This window comes from Rhinopithecus bieti, unplaced genomic scaffold, assembly GCF_001698545.2.
Source record: "Rhinopithecus bieti isolate Rb0 unplaced genomic scaffold, ASM169854v2 scaffold_21703, whole genome shotgun sequence".
NCBI classification, from domain to species: Eukaryota; Metazoa; Chordata; class Mammalia; order Primates; family Cercopithecidae; genus Rhinopithecus; species Rhinopithecus bieti.
Genome location: NW_016812332.1, coordinates 4,720,903 through 4,737,302, shown reverse-complemented (window position 1 = coordinate 4,737,302; position 16,400 = coordinate 4,720,903). Strand labels below are relative to the sequence as shown.

At 36.7% G+C, this 16,400-nt stretch overlaps 1 protein-coding gene and 1 long non-coding RNA gene across 5 annotated transcripts in view; one reads left to right on the top strand and one right to left on the bottom strand.

Annotated features, from left to right (window-relative positions):
- Positions 1 to 16,400, bottom strand: part of PRKD1 (protein kinase D1) — a 366,194-nt gene that overhangs the window by 340,298 nt on the left and 9,496 nt on the right. The gene's annotated exons all lie outside the window — the stretch shown is intronic.
- Positions 4,614 to 16,400, top strand: part of LOC108544650 (uncharacterized) — a 134,131-nt gene continuing 122,344 nt past the window's right edge. Inside the window, exons 1-3 of one of the 2 annotated variants that reach the window (XR_001889911.1) lie at positions 4,614 to 4,782; positions 8,604 to 8,662; positions 8,749 to 9,457. This is a non-coding gene — a long non-coding RNA (uncharacterized LOC108544650). Of the gene's footprint in view, positions 4,783 to 8,603; positions 8,663 to 8,748; positions 9,458 to 16,400 lie in introns of those variants that run through there. The other variant, XR_001889910.1, reaches the window with a different exon arrangement.

Here is a 16,400-nt window from a genome sequence, read left to right as displayed (position 1 = left end):
TGGCCAGAGGCGTACAGGGACAGCACAGCCTGGATGGCCACGTACATGGCTGGAGTGTTGAAGGTCTCAAACATGATCTGAGTCATCTTCTCGCGGTTGGCCTTGGGGTTCAGGGGGGCCTCGGTCAACAGCACGGGGTGCTCCTCAGGAGCCACACGCAGCTCATTGTAGAAGGTGTGGTGCCAGATCTTCTCCATGTCGTCCCAGTTGGTGACGATGCCGTGCTCGATGGGGTACTTCAGGGTGAGGATGCCTCTCTTGCTCTGGGCCTCGTCGCCCACATATGAATCCTTCTGACCCATGCCCACCATCACGCCCTGGTGCCTGGGGCGCCCCACGATGGAGGGGAAGACGGCCCGGGGGGCATCGTCGCCCGCGAAGCCGGCCTTGCACATGCCGGAGCCGTTGTCGACAACGAGCGCGGCGATATCATCATCCATGGTGAGCTGGCGGCGGGTGTGAACGGGCGGCGAAGCGGCGAAGGCGAGGCTCTGTGCTCGCGAGGCGGACGCGGTCTCGGCGGTTATTTTTCAGTTTTTTTATTCGCCCACAGAGGAGGGAATAAACATTTCTTTCCTACATGGCTGCTCCAAGATTGAGATGTTTATTCTGAACGCACTCAGTATGGAGCCCTGCTCAATAAACATTCATTTAATCATTTTAAACAAGTCTAAGCAATTCAAAACGAAATCTGTATCCATAGATTTCTAATTGTCGCATGAACCCGGCTTTCCAATCATTTTATATTAGTAGTTTGTTACTTACATTCAATTTTTAAAAGTGTTACTGTTTTCCTAATTACTTTTATTATCATGTATATCATAAGAAATTTAGAAAAGGAAAAAATAAAATCATCTATCTTACCTCAAGCTAGATATAACAACTGTTAGAATTTTCATGAATTTGTTTATATTTTGTTTTAACTAAAAAGGAAAAAAGAAATATAAGGGTGAAGACAAATGAAAAGTGGGAACAGAATTTAAAATCCATGCTATAATGCCCTATATTCCTGCTCTTAGGGCCCCAAATTTGGCTCTCAGCTTTAGGGCAGTCAACAAAAGATGGAAAAATGTTAATAACACACTTCACACTATCAATAAGATTAAACACATAGGAATGGCTCAAGAGATGAACAACTATTCTTGGGATGAAAATTTAACAGAGAATTTTCCCCCAGGTTCCTCAAAAGAAGACTGTATAACAAATACTGTATTGGGTCTTCCCTAAGACCTCAGTTTCACAGGAGCATACTGTCCAACCAGCCTAGAAATGGGCTAATGGCATCACCACAAATCATTCTGCATTTCATTAATGCAATACCTTGGGCCCACAACCCTTTAATATAACTTGGTTCAGGACTATATTTTTAAAAATCTGGGAGAATGGACAGAATGTATGTCCTTCAACCAATTTATTCATATAGGCTCTCTCTCACAGCTAATACTGAGGAACAACCATCAGTATAATGACTGGAGTATAGTTTCTCTCTGTGGCCAGTTAAATAGAGAACCACATGCCATAACATATAAGAGAACTGTAAAAGGTAGTCTTCCAGAACCAAGCATCTAAACACATGATATCCCCTGACAGGGAGAGTATTATTCCAACATCCTGATGTTCTCCAAAAGTCATTCTGAAGACTCAAAACCCTGGATTAAAAATAAATCTTAACACTTACCTTTAAAATAATCTGAGGAGAAAGGGATAAAGGGGTGACAACTGAGGAACAAAAAAATTATTAATGAAAAAAGACTGAATATATTTAGATGTTTATTAAGGCTGGGTAGTAAAGATGGTATATGAAGTCCATCATTTAAAGTGAAAACAAAGCCTAATCTTGTACAGTCTAGCTTTAATGTGCTCTTTAAGATAAACTTAAATTTATCTTAAAATAAAGATACCAAGAAACTTATGACATACATATATATTTTATATATAACTACATGTATTTTTACATACACATATATTTACGGATGTATTTTTTTCATATACTAACACACACATATACACATAACTGTCTCTTTTAAACCAACTATAAACTTGGAAACATTTGGCAACATAAGAAATTTAGATTTAGAAAAGTTTATAGGTACTTATTTTTATGGTAATAATTAACAGGGTCAGCCTCGAGGCTGAAATCCCTGGAATTCCAAATAATAAAACAGATCTACCTATAAAAGAATAGTGTCTTTGTGTTCACCACAACAGTAATTGAACCTCAATCAAAAGCATTGTCAAATGATTAAGAAAAAACTTAAAAAGGAAGAGGAACCATTGTTTATTCAGATTGATTAAACCACCTGAAAAAGTTTAAGTTCTGTAAATATAGTCTGGTAGTTATTTAAACACATAAACTTTGAGCTCGATGCCTAAATTTAAAATCCCAGCTCTGCCACGACCTACATAATCCAGGGCAATTCTTTCTGTGCCCCAATTTCCTCACCTGCAAAATAAGGGTAATAGATGTTTACTTCTCGGGTTCTTTTAGTAATAATTGCTATTATTACTGCCATATAGCAGTAATTGTTATTATTATTTTAACTGACCTATGAGAAGTGGATTCCTGTTTATCTTTATGCCAGTATCCCCCTTAGTGGGCAGGTTCTGATGGAGCTTAAATAATCAGGGATATATGCTGAGTTCATACAGCTTAGCTCACAATTCTTATCCATAGATTCAAAGGCCAAGGTGAGATTAATAAAACCTGAAAGCAACTTAATATTATTGCCTGTTTAAAGAGGCAGTACAAGAATGATATCTAAATCCTAACACTCCTATTGTAAAATCAGCAGTCTAAAATACTCAGATTTGAATTTTCAGTTGGAAATCAACTTGGACAAAAAGCCAGTAAGTCAATAATTTGTGAGGAACACATGGTCACTTTTTTGGATGACATTGTACTCTGAATCTGCCAAACGAATGACACTTCCTAAACTGATTTTCAGGTACAGCACAACGGGAATTACTGGACTGTGGTCTGTCAAATACATACCAATGTACTTTGGGCAAACGGTTGCATGCCACAAGCTGAAATGAGTGTAACTTCTACAGTCACCCCTGAGAGGGCTTCTCCCAGGCCTTGGTGCTAAACCAGGGGGGATTGTTTCCATCCCTCTCACCCCAAAAATGAAAGAGAAGTCAGACATAAAACTCTTGAAGGAGAAAGGTGAAGTCACACTACATCATCAAGAGGGCTGGAACCTGGACCAATTCCTAAAATTTGACCAAGTTTCCCTGCAGGGACTCTAGTCTTCCATGTCCCTGGACTTCAATGAATGGGGGTGTCCTGTGGTCTATAATCCAAAAATTAATAGGAGGAATGCTTTTTGTATATCAAGAGGCCTACTCTTAAAATGCCCAGATAAAATATATACTTGATAACTTTAAACAACCATTTGCCAGCAGAAAAAACAAAAACTTTTGATTGTGAAAATCCAAGTTGGCATAACCATCTTCTGACCAGCTTCTCCATTCATTTCTTAAACCTTGCCAGGAAAAGAAACTGACCAGCCTTGTAATAAGTATCTTAAAAGCAAGACAGCTTAAAAACAGTACTAGAAACATGGCTGAAAATCACTACTGTTCCACTCCCACAAATGACTGACGTGCACCGAGGGCTGGGAGAAGCCCTCCTCAAGAGTAACTGCAGAAGTTACACTCACTTCAGGCTTACAGCACGCAACTGTTTGCTTAAAATACAGTGGTTATGTATTTAGGAAACCACAGATTGATCATTCAAGAATTGAATGTTATGTTAACGAGCAACAGGGTTCCAGAAAATCAAATATAATATACACCCAGTGGGACTTATAACTCTGGAGAAAGTCAACTCATGAGTATCCCTGAGACATTTAAGAATATCTGAGAAGGCTGAAACACTGCATGAGAAAATAAATTATAAAGAAAAAAAGATAAAAACAAGGCAGAAAATTTAAAACATATGAGGTGTAAATCTGGATTGTCAAGAGCTAAAATCAATGAGAAAATTTTAAAGTTAGAAAAGGCTTTTAAAATCCCAGAAAATAAGACAATAAACACACACACATAGAAATGGATATAGATATGTAATTTCATACCCACCATCTAGTATGTAGTAAGTATTGAAAGTATAAATAAAAATGATTTTTTAAAATAAGCCTAAGTTTAAGTCACTTAAAAAGCTGAAATCTAGGCTGGGTGTAGTAGGCCATGCCTGCAACCCCAGCACTTTGGGAAGCCAAGGCAGGAGGATCACTTGAGCCCAGAAGTTCAAGACCAGCCTGGGCAACACAGGGAGACTCCAGCTCTACAGAGAATTTAAAAATTAACTGAGCATGGTGGTATGCTCCAGTGGTTCCAGCTACTGGGACGCTGAGGTGGAAGATCGCTTGAGCCCAGGTGGTCAAGGCTGCAGTGAGCCAACTGCACCCCCTGGACAGAGTGAGACCTTGTATGAATTTAAAAAAAAAAACCGGGGGGGGGGGGGGGGGGGGGGGTGGTGCTAAACTCTTGACTTAAGAAATTCAGAGCAGAGTAACTGAGATGCAAAATGTAAAAAGTTAAAGTAACTAAGGTTATGAATTAACAGGAAATAAGGAAAAGGTAAATGTTTTTAAACTGTAATCTTACTGACTCACATCAAAACAGCCAAACAAGTGACTAAAAAGTTCTCGGCTGGAGGCCACTCTGCTGAATGTTCCCTGTCAGCCCATCTGAGTTTCTCAAATTCACTTCACAGGTGAGTGGGAAGCAGAAAAAACAAACAATGACAAAGAGACTTCCAGCTTTACATGGGGTGATTGGGTGAGTCTGTTATTTTCTGATGTTTTTCTCCAAAGACTTTATTGCTTCCTCTGCATCACTGTCTCTCTTACCACTATATTTTATTTGTCAGGCTTTTTATTATTTGCATAATTATGTTCTTAAAATCTACAGGTAAATTAGGCTGAGATTTGACAAGTAAAATCTTGAAATGTTTTTCATAATATTTCAACTAGGTATCCACTAACAACCACAAAAGACTCTTTCTGTTCCGGACTCAATTTAATTCAACAAATATTTATTCAGGCCCTACCATAAAATGTTTTCAGAAAGGAAGGCTTTCACTGTCTTTAAATCTTTGGCCTAGTTAGTGGAGAGGAATATCATATCCTCAGAAGAGACCCAAATCTCCGGGGCTTTTGTTTGTTTCCTCCAGTAACGTCTAATATCACAAAATCCTAGCTACATCTTATCTCACAAAATCCTTTTAAAAATTATTTGAGGCCGGGCGCGGTGGCTCAAGCCTGTAATCCCAGCACTTTGGGAGGCCGAGACGGGCGGATCACGAGGTCAGGAGATCGAGACCATCCTGGCTAACACGGTGAAACCCTGTCTCTACTAAAAAATACAAAAAACTAGCCGGGCGAGGTGGCGGGCGCCTGTAGTCCCAGCTACTCCGGAGGCTGAGGCAGGAGAATGGCGTAAACCCGGGAGGCGGAGCTTGCAGTGAGCTGAGATCCGGCCACTGCACTCCAGCCCGGGAGATAGAGCGAGACTCCGTCTCAAAAAAAAAAAAAAAAAAAAAAAAAAAAAAAAAAAAAAAAAAAAAAAAATTATTTGAATAATAATGATGGATCAAAGGTAGAAAAGAGCAATTACTAGAAAGCAAATAGCCCAGGTATAACAAAACACTTAATTTTTATACGCACAGACCACACAATTCTGCTTCTAAGAGCATAACAAGAAAATAATGAGACAAATCATTCAATCACTCAGCGCCAAGCACTGTTCTGGATACCTGAGATATAACAGTGAAAAAAATAGGCAAAGATCCCTGGTCGTGTAGTGTTCACACTCTCGTGTGATTGACCCAATCTTGCTAAACTTACTGAATAAAGATAATCCTGAAACTTTTTGTATAAACCAAAGTTTTCTCAATCAAAACGTACTTCAGATTACCAAAGACAGCTCTATAATATTTAATAAGCAAACAACTATTTCTTCTGGACTTTTAGTGAAACATGGACATGTCAAAGATAACATTCATATTTGTGTCTAAAAATATGATTTGTACTTCAGATTTCTAAAGAATACTGCAGAGTAGAACAAACTGTGTAAGAATAAAATGGAGTTTTTTACTTTTAAGGAATTGTTTTATGGAATTTTCTTAAACATTTATAAAGATGTATATTTTCCAAACTGTTTTTAAAAGATCAAAGTGAAATGTGATACACATATTTTTAAAAATCAAGCCAGTTCTTATTAAAGAGCAGGAAAGTTGAAAGTGTAAGGCTGTGGTTTTAAAGTTTATTTGTTCACTGTGAAACTGTTAGATATATTTCATATGTAGTCTACTCAATAATCCATTTAAGTGTTGGCTATTGAGTCTAACAGTTTATTCTGCCTCTTGTACTTACATGATCTTGATCTTTCTGTGTAAAGACAAAGCAAAAAAAAAAAAACAAACCTATGCACTTGCTCTTTTCAAATGGAAAAAAGCAAAGAATCATTATAATTCTGAAATAAAAGCTACAATTTAATATCAGGAATTAATTTTAGTAATACTAACAGATAATATCAAAAGAAGTTCAATATGCATATTACATCACTAATTTTTTTTTTTTTTTTTTTTTTTTTTTTTTTTTTTTTTTTTGAGTCGGAGAGTCATACTGTCGCCCAGCCTGGAGTGCAATGGCATGATCTCGGCTCACTGCGACCTCCGCCTCCCAGGTTCAAGAGTTTCTTCTGCCTCAGCCTCCGGAGTAGCTGGGATGACAGGCACCCACCACCACGCCCGGATAATTTTTTCTATTTTTAGTAGAGATGGGGTTTCACTATGTTGGCCAGGCTGGTCTCAAACTTCTGACCTCATGATTCGCCTGCCTCAGCCTCCCAAACTGCTGGGATTACAGGTGTGAGCCACCGCACCCGGCCTACATAGGCAAATTTTTTAAATGTGCTACAGCTTACGCATACGGACATTTTAAAGAAAAACAAACAAAAAAATAGAATCCTAAATTTCAAAGAGTAGGGTACAAGTTAAATATACTGCGATAAATCTATATACCAATTCTAGTTAGACACTAGAAAGTGGTGCCATGAGTGTTCTTTTACTTCCAGGGGAAGATACTGAGTAAGAACAATGGTCTTATGAGTTGTGACTAGATGGTTCACAAAGCCTGAGAGACTGCCAACATTCAGTCACACACTTAATATCTATAAGAATTAGCGTAGCCTTATGAGAAAGAAAGATTATGAAAGTGCAGTATTTCATCAAGTTCAATAGTCTTTCATGTAGATAAAAAAGAGATTTGCCTATCTTAAGAGCTAAAGGAATTAAAAATCCAATCAAGTGATCAATCAAAGAAGGAATCTGAGACTTGTTAGGACAAAGAGGTAATATATGATACATGATTACCCCCTTTCTTGCAGTGATAGAATCACTGATAGAAATAGGGTTCTGTGGAATTGATCTATACTTGTCACAAAAATCCAATCTTTGTCCCAGCTAAAAGCTTTAGTGTTTACGCAACTTTAATCGAGCCAAGAAGACAACTGCAAAATTATATGAGAAGGTGAGAAGGGAACTCCACAAATTGTGTGAAATCACACAATTATTTCACAGGTGAAAAAATATCTTTCAAACACAGGAAGGTTTGAAATTAAACGCAGAGAAGTTTAAGAGAATCAAAACCATAATATTAATACTTTTGTGCATACTATAGACGTATGATTAAGTAATTAACTTTGGCTTGTGTGTATGGTATCGGAATATTAAAAAACTTAAACTTTACAATACTTATGTTTAATTTATTAGCTGTGTAAGGACTACTTAAGAACGAATAAAGTTTATCAAGCAGATGATTGAAGTATTTAAAGGAAATCAAATATCTTAAATTTAGAAGTGCAATTTCAAATGTTTGAAAGCATTTAATAATTAAGTTCATAAAGGATACCGTAATTCTTCAAAGATTCTTAAGTGTGGTTGTTCAAATCTGCTAGACTTATTAAAATTTATATTTTTAAGTTCTACTAGAAAGATTAAGAAGTAACATCTGAACCTACAAGTTTAATAACTTGAATACTAAATTCTAAAACCAATGTACATATCTGAAGTCTTTTCTACACACAAAACTATCCCCAAGGGCACTGAACACTTTATATATCAAAACTGACATAGAAGTATCAAATAAAAAGAGCAAATAAAAGCATATTTGAATTTGGATGAGCATATTTGCTTACAGAAAAAAAATAAGATATCCACCAAAATATTAACTATGTTTAACTCTGAGTAGTCTGATCCATTTTGGGGCTTATCTGAATTTCTCACCTTTTCTGCAATGAGTGTGGCATACTAGTTTCTTACTGTTGCTGTAACAAATTACCACAAACTTGGTGACTTTACTAAACAAAAATTTATTATCTTACTGTTTTGGAGATCAGAAGTCCAAATCAGTTTTTCTAAGCAAAAGTCAAAATGTGGTTCCTTCTGGAAGGAAGAAATCTTTTCTAGCCTTTTTCAGCTTCTAGCTTTTCCTACATTCCTTGGCTCATGAGCTACTCCTGAAATAACTCCAACATCTTGTTTCTATTGTCACATCTCCTACTACATGACTCTAACTCCTCCTGCTTTCCTCTTACAGGGACCTCAGCATTCCCTGGCTCATGGCCCATTTCTTTCATCTGCAAAGTCAGCAAAAAGGTACTGAATCTCTCTCATTCTTTGAATCACTTCTGCTCTTCATATTCATCTGTCTGACCTAACTAGGAAAATCGTCCACTTTTAAGGTCTCATGTGACTGGACTGGACCCACCTGGATAACACAGTATAATCTCCGTTTCAAAATCCTTAACAACATCTACAAAGTTCCATTTGACCTATAAGGTAACATTCAAAGGTTCCAGGGATTAGGATGTAGACATCTTGGAGCGTCATTATTTAGCCTACCACAAATTATAATTTTGTAATTAAAAAAAAAAACCCCAACTATTTAATTAAAGTATAAAAGTCATGATTTTCCATGTGGAGAAAATTCTAAACAGGAATGATTAAATCAAGTTCCTATTCAAGTGGCTTTAGTCCCCTGACTTGCATTATTTTTCAGAGACAGAATATTCAACATTATGACTTCCAAACCTACAATTCTTAACATTACTTCAACAGTATATTCATCAACAGAAACCAAGTATAGAGTAATAGGTATAACTCATATATCTGCTTCACCCAGACCATGACTCTGAACATCTTAAGCAAATATGCACTACAATCCATACATTCTTATTTTGGGACAATACAACTTCCAAAATTCTATTTCTCTTATTTGCCTACTTATTTTTTAAACAAAAAATTTTCTAAATAACCAAAGACATCTGTGTTTAGTGTTCCTCCTTTTTTTGCCAACCATATTTTCTCCAGTGAAAAGAACACAATAAAGTACAACTTGAAACTATGATAAACAGTGTCACCCTTCTGCATCTAAGTCCATGTATTTTGCCTTTGTCATGACTGCCAAGAGCATTTTACGCTAAAGTTTCAAAGCAGGCTTTTCTGTTTAACTAGTTGAATTAATAAAGGTAGTATATACTTCCAGAATCAATTTAGTATGTACTACCACAATACTCAAAGTTATTTGCTGTTTGATATAAATGTACTATTATAATATCTTGGATTGCTGACTGGTTGAAAAAGAGCACTGAAACTGCTTTATATATTACATTCAAAGTGAGATCTAAGCAATTAGCTTATGAAATGAATTCTAAATGTTAGTTGTCTTTTCATTTTTAAGTTATACAGAAACATTTGTTCAAAGTGGATAACATTATAACCTAAGTTGGGTGTTCGCTTTTGTTTTTAGCTTGAATCATTTAGAAGAGTTACCCAAAATGACATGGTTAATATACATGATTTGATGACTCTTTCTATGAAATGTAAATTTTACCTTTCTCCTTAAATGTACAGGTTTTTTGGCCAAAAGGTAATAAAACGTCTGCCTAAGTCAGGTTTTTCTTTCTGTCTTTCTTTCTCGTTTGTTTTTATGAGCGAATATACAATTTAAAAGAATTCTAGGACAACAGGCATGGAACTGGGACTGTCCTGGACAACAGAGCATATGATCAGCCTATTTAATTTAGTGTATTAGAGCGACTCCTCTCCATTAGTCCATCCTCACTCTGTGTTTACCTTTGCTCCCTATCCTTCTTAAAGAATTGAAAAAAAAAAGCAAAGATCATTAAGATGTAGTTTTTCATTCTTCAAAAATGTATGGAAGCTACTGGATTTATGCAAATATTGTAAGATCTACATCCTACTTGACATTCCACATTAGTAGATGAAATTAACATCTGTCACAAAGGCTGCTCTGAAGCTAATCAGTTATTTCTGAGCACTTATAATCTGGTAAAGGAAAGTTAGGCATGAGTGATTGGCCTTACCACTCAAGCAACAACTGATGCCCTGTGTCCAACTAGTTAGACATGAGTTATCTGAAGATAAGGTTTACAAAGCACAGTACTTGACTAACAGACATCTAGTAAATTCAGACCTCTAGTACAGCTGGAGATGTCTGCTGCCTTTTCATTACCAAGACACTACCAGTAAGTCATGTGCAAAAAGCTTCTATGTAAGTTGTCCACTGTACTAAAGTTCTAAAGTTCCAAACACATCAAAGAAAAGCACCTTTCTAGACCATTAGGGAAAACTACTGTATGCTGCTCAGTACTCATTCAGGGCAGGAACCCTTAGAATTGAACTGAATTATGAATGTGCTTTAGGTCAAGTCATCTCTCTCTATACATATACACACTTGTATCTACATTTTTGTAAAGTTTGAGGAAGGTACAATTAGTCTACAAGGGAAGTAAGTGCTGGCATTAGCCCTGCACACAGACAATGTGAAGGGATGCAAGGCAATTCACAATTAAATTCAACCACTGAAGCAGAAAGAAAACTTCTACTTAGCTTGTGATTGATCATGTACAAGTGGGAGTAAGTTTACCTTCAGGTGGCTTCATTCATAATTGACAAAAAATAAGCAAGCAAACAAACTTTATTAAAAGAATAAACATACATATTTGTGAAGAATGACCCTTAGCAAGTATACAACACAAATACTACTTGTAAAAGGAAAGTAGGTCGGGCACGGTGGCTCACGCCTGTAATCCCAGCACTTTGGGAGGCCAAGGCGGATGGATCACCTGAGGTTAGGAGTTCAAGACCAGCCTGGTCAACATAGTGAAACCCTATCTCTACAAAAAATACAAAAATTAGCCAGGTGTGGTGGCACGTGCCTGTAATCCCAGCTACTCAGGAGGCTGAGGCAGGAGAATTGCTCGAACGTGGTAGGTGGAGGTTACAGTGAGCTGAGATCACATCACTGCACTACTTAAGTCTGGGCGACAGAGCGAGACTCTATCTCTAAATAAATAAATATGAAAAGCAAACCCTAAAAGGCACTTTTCTTAAGGACCCTTAGTTGTTTTCTCAGAACCTGCTCAGAATCAGTATACTATTCAAGAATGATTCATTGACTTACACTGGTAGCTAAAATTCTTTACATCTACTAATTTTTAACCACAATAATCAATACATGGTCTTACCATAATATCTTCTTCCAAAACACTTGGTGGCCACATCTTATTGGAAAGAAGGCCAATTCAATTACACAAGGTAATTAACTTCTTTGGATAAAGACAGTGGCATCTGAAAATTTCCAGGTGTGTAAGGACTGGCTATCTCCACAATTTTGTTACCAGAAAAGCAAATTCCAAACCAAATTCTGCTACACAAACAGAAATATATTTCAAAAAAAATTAACAATTAGATGTATTATAGATCATATGATTCCTCAAGGGTGAGGAGTATCTCCCAAACAGGCAGATTTAGTATCTCTAAAAGAGATATAAAAATATCTCTCAAATTTCACTAATTTCCCCAATGACAGTCCAGTTCTAATGTTTGCTGTATTAATTATAAATGCTGAAGGAGTGGGAAGTGGGGGGAATCTTGCCACCAATAAGAGAATCCTTGTAGTAGTGACCTCCGAAGTGACTAGGATTCTAGCTGGCTACTAATTGGGATATGAATTCCAGACAAGGGAAGCCTTCTAGACTAAGGAATAATTTCAATAAATCAGTAATACCACACTATCAAAGTTTAAGCATTTTTAAGTAAATTTCCGCCGACATAATAAGAAGATTTAAATTTCTTCCACTGTCTGATAGTTCCAAACTCTTTGTACAAATCTATGGCCTTTCAAGCAACTGAATAAAGTATTGGGAGGATCTGCTTTTTACATAGTAGCTATGTGACTTGAGGTAAATAATTTAATCTCTCCAACCTTTAGTTTCCTCATCCTTAAAACAGATAAAATTACTACCATGAAGTGCTGCTGTGAAAATCAGAAATGACAAATGAAAAGCCAAGATACAGATTGGCACACAAAGTAAATGTCAGGAAGGTTTTGTTCCTGGAGGCTCCCCTCTGCTGGCCATTGTACCGTGAGAGAAACTGCCAGTTCAAGGTCCTTTGCTGCTCACGGAATTTTCCAGAAGAGGCCCTGGAACCTTGTCTACCATGACCCAAGTCTCCTGGGATAAGCTTTTCAAAATTCTTACAGACAGGTCATCATGAAGTTGTCCCTTGGAGCTCCCAAATGTGACACTCACAACATTTCTAAAGAGGACTACTCCGCTTGTAAAAAGCAACCTCCAAGATCTCTTTCCACTGTTATCGCTGAGTGATTTAGTGCGGCCATTTCTTCTGGCTCTAGCCACAGGAAGGTCAGAGCTTTGCTGTCTGTTCTTTTCTGCCCTCAGGTGCCATGAATCTCAGAAGCCCACAGACTGACTGCCTATTGTCACTGTTCCAGATCTATTCACCACCACTGATTCAAAATCATTACCAAAGATTAACTGACACCATTCCCCAACTCTCTCCTGCTTTTGACAATGGTGAAAAAGCTACAGCTGTTTGGTCAAGTGGTCGTAACCTCTAGTGTTACTGTTCTGATGGTCTAACTGCACTAACCAGTCTCTAAATAACTGCAACTCTTGTTGGTCACCCATGTTCTTACTTGCAGCTTTCCATATTAGAGACACAGACCAAGCCTTTCAAGGATGCTAAATGCAAAGATAATACCAGCTTTGCACCACAGAACTATACAGATGTCTCAAAATGGACAGTAGACCTCACCTTTCGGTAGGCTAAGAAATAGTCTCATGTCTCATCTTAATAATCTCTTTTTCCTGTGGCAAAGAAGTCACACTTAAATGTCTCCAAACTCCTCCTACTCCCTCTGCCAAATGCTCCCTTAAGTGTGTTCCTCCCTAAATTCTAACCATGATCTCCTAGCACTATGAAAAGAACATAGCCACTTTTTGCAATGATAAGAACTCCCTGTTCCAATCCAAGAGGCCCTACCAGAACACTAGCCTACCACCATTTCTCAACAATGTGAGGAGTTAGAAGGGAGGGGGGAAATGTTCATGCTTAATTGATAAAAAGCTTAAGAAAGAGGGTCTTGAATAAACATTTGACTATTGATAAATGATCTAATTCAATCAAGTCTCTGGAACTTAATTCTAGCACCTCAACTAGAACTGAATCTCTGGTCTCTCTCTAGCTAGTCATTCACCCAAAACAAAGAAACAGTTCCATAATCATCCCATAATTATTATGTCATTAATACGATGGACTTAAGACAACCTAGGAAAAGGCTCTGTATTTTTCATATGTACGAAACGGACAGTTTAAAAGTTTTTATTAACACTTTAACCTAACAGATTAATCTTTATTAACAATTAATGAAAAGTGCTTTTATTTTTAAGAAAATTTGAAATTAACATCAACAAAATGTCGATGAATAAATTTCAAGCAAAAAAATTCCTAGTCAAAAGTCAGTTTAAACCATTTACAAAAAAAAAAACAGCAAGCTCATTTAATGATACATGGATTTCATATTTGAACAAATTATTTTATTTGACATAGAAATATGTTTCTGTTTGTGACATATCAAGTTAGAATTTGATTACATTCAGATTATTTTATTTCATTGTTTATGAAAAGAAAAGAGATACAGCTCTTTATTTAAAATGCTGAATACTCTTTTAATTTTATCTTAACCATCTATTATCTTGTGAAAATTCTGTATACTGAAACAAGCTTCAGCTGTCAATATATAATACTTCTTACATATACCACAGTTCTTCCAATGCCTGGTTGAAAATAAATAATAAAACATAACACAATAGGATCCTTACTTGGACTGATGAAAAATATGTGCTATGAACTGAAGAGTATGATTATAGCAATGCTACATACCTGTAGATTTTTTTTTTAGTAAAAAATAGATTTTTTTAACTTTTAGTTTCAGGGGTACATGTACAGTTTTGTTATATAGGTAAACTTGTGTCATGGGAGGCTGTACAGATTATTTTGTCACCCAGGTACTAAGCCTAGTACCCCAAAATTGATTTTTTCAAAGCAGGAAATAATATATTGCCTGACTGTAGATTTTAAATATTCTCACCACACACACAAGAAAAGGAAAGTCTGTGAGATGATGGACATGTTAATTAGCTTGATTTAATCACTGCACAATGCATACATATATCAAAACATTACATCATATATCATAGTATATATAATTTTTATTAGTAAATTATACCTTAATAATGCTGGGGAGGGAGAAAGAATCTTGTAGGATCACCTGCAGTGTTAAAAAGGGAACTCAATGTGAGACAGGTAATTCAGACAGTCAGAACTATGAAAATATCAAATACTAATTTACAAAAGTATAAAAACACCACTTACTCATTACGATCCCAATGACACCAAGAATATGTACCATACGTACAATTTGATTAGGAAGCTTCTGAATATCTTTTCAGATGGTGCTAACCATTAGATCTCAATGTTCAGCTGCCCACAGTAGCTAAAATACTTGCCATAATACAAGTGGTAACCCTTTAATCTAATGTTCCACTTTTCTGGCCTTTTCAATTTACCACTCGATTCTTTATTTCTAGTTTTTAACTGCCCCTTCAGTCCTCTCCTCCCCAATCTCTCTGACTGTACAAGACATTATGTGAAATAATGTCAACACTTTCGCAAAAGGCTATATAACATGCCACTCCTATCCAGAATTGATATGGAATCAAACAAACTGAAAAATACAAATGTTCATCATTGCGGTGGATATTTACACAACTGCAAATAAGCAATCTCTTTAATATTTTCACCCTATACTGAGCAATTGCTCAGGTTGAGAGAATCACCTAACTGTAAGAACATTGAGCGTAGGAAAAAAATCAAACTAATTGTCAACAACACCAGGTATCATGCACATTCATACTTTACATTCATATTTTCATTACTCAATTAATACTTTTCAACCATTTTATAATATATGTGGGGAAACGTGGCTGCTGACAAATAAGGAGAGAAGAATTCAGAAATTCCTGAAATTGTGCCTAAAAACAAGCAACAAATTCACTAGTTCCTCATCAATCAGTGGTTTAGTTAGAATAGATGCCAATGAACTAGTGAAGGGTGTATATTTTTTTCCTTTTCACCAAAATAAGTTGAACAAAATTCTTGTGTGATTGCATATTTTAAAATCTAAGTTTCATGTTTGCCAACATTGCTAAGCTACTATATCAATTGTCTGACTTCAGCCAAATAAAACCTTTCATAACTTTGGAAGAAACTTCTACACAGAAAACTGTAGACTTGGACAAGCGAAATTTGTCTGAAAATGCATTGTTTTTATACCAATTCTTAACTATTCAAATTATATGATATTCCATAACAGCCATAATGGCCATATAATTGAAGACTCTGTATATTTAATGATCTGTTTTTCTAGGTGAGACCAGAAAAGGTAAGAAACAGAACGATGTGAATTTCTCTGCTGCCAAATAACTTCAAGTGGTGCTATCACAATTGGTTTTAATGGTACAAAATATTTGGTTGACAGTATTAAAAGAATTCCTGTGGGAAATATCTCATATTCTTATAGATTAAAAAAAATTTTGAATAGCTGTACGCAAAATCACCATTTTCTTTGTATCTAAACTCTATCAATAGAAAAAGGGAAATGAGGCCGGGCGCAGTGACTCACGCCTGTAATCCTAGCACTTTGGGAGGCCGAATGCAGGAGTTCAAGATCATCCTGGCAACATGAGAAAACTCTGTCTCTACTAAAAATATAGAAAATCACCCAGGCGTGGTGGCACATACCTGTAGTCTCAGCTACTTGGGAGGCTGAGGTGGGAGAATCACCTGAGCTTGGGAAGTTGAGGTTGCAGTGAGCTCAGACTGTGCCACTGCACTCCAGCCTGAGTGACTAGAGTGAGACCCTGAGGAAGGAAGGAAGGAAGGAAGGAAGGAAGGAAGGAAGGAAGGAAGGAAGGAAGGAAGGAAGGAAGGAAGGAAGGAAGGG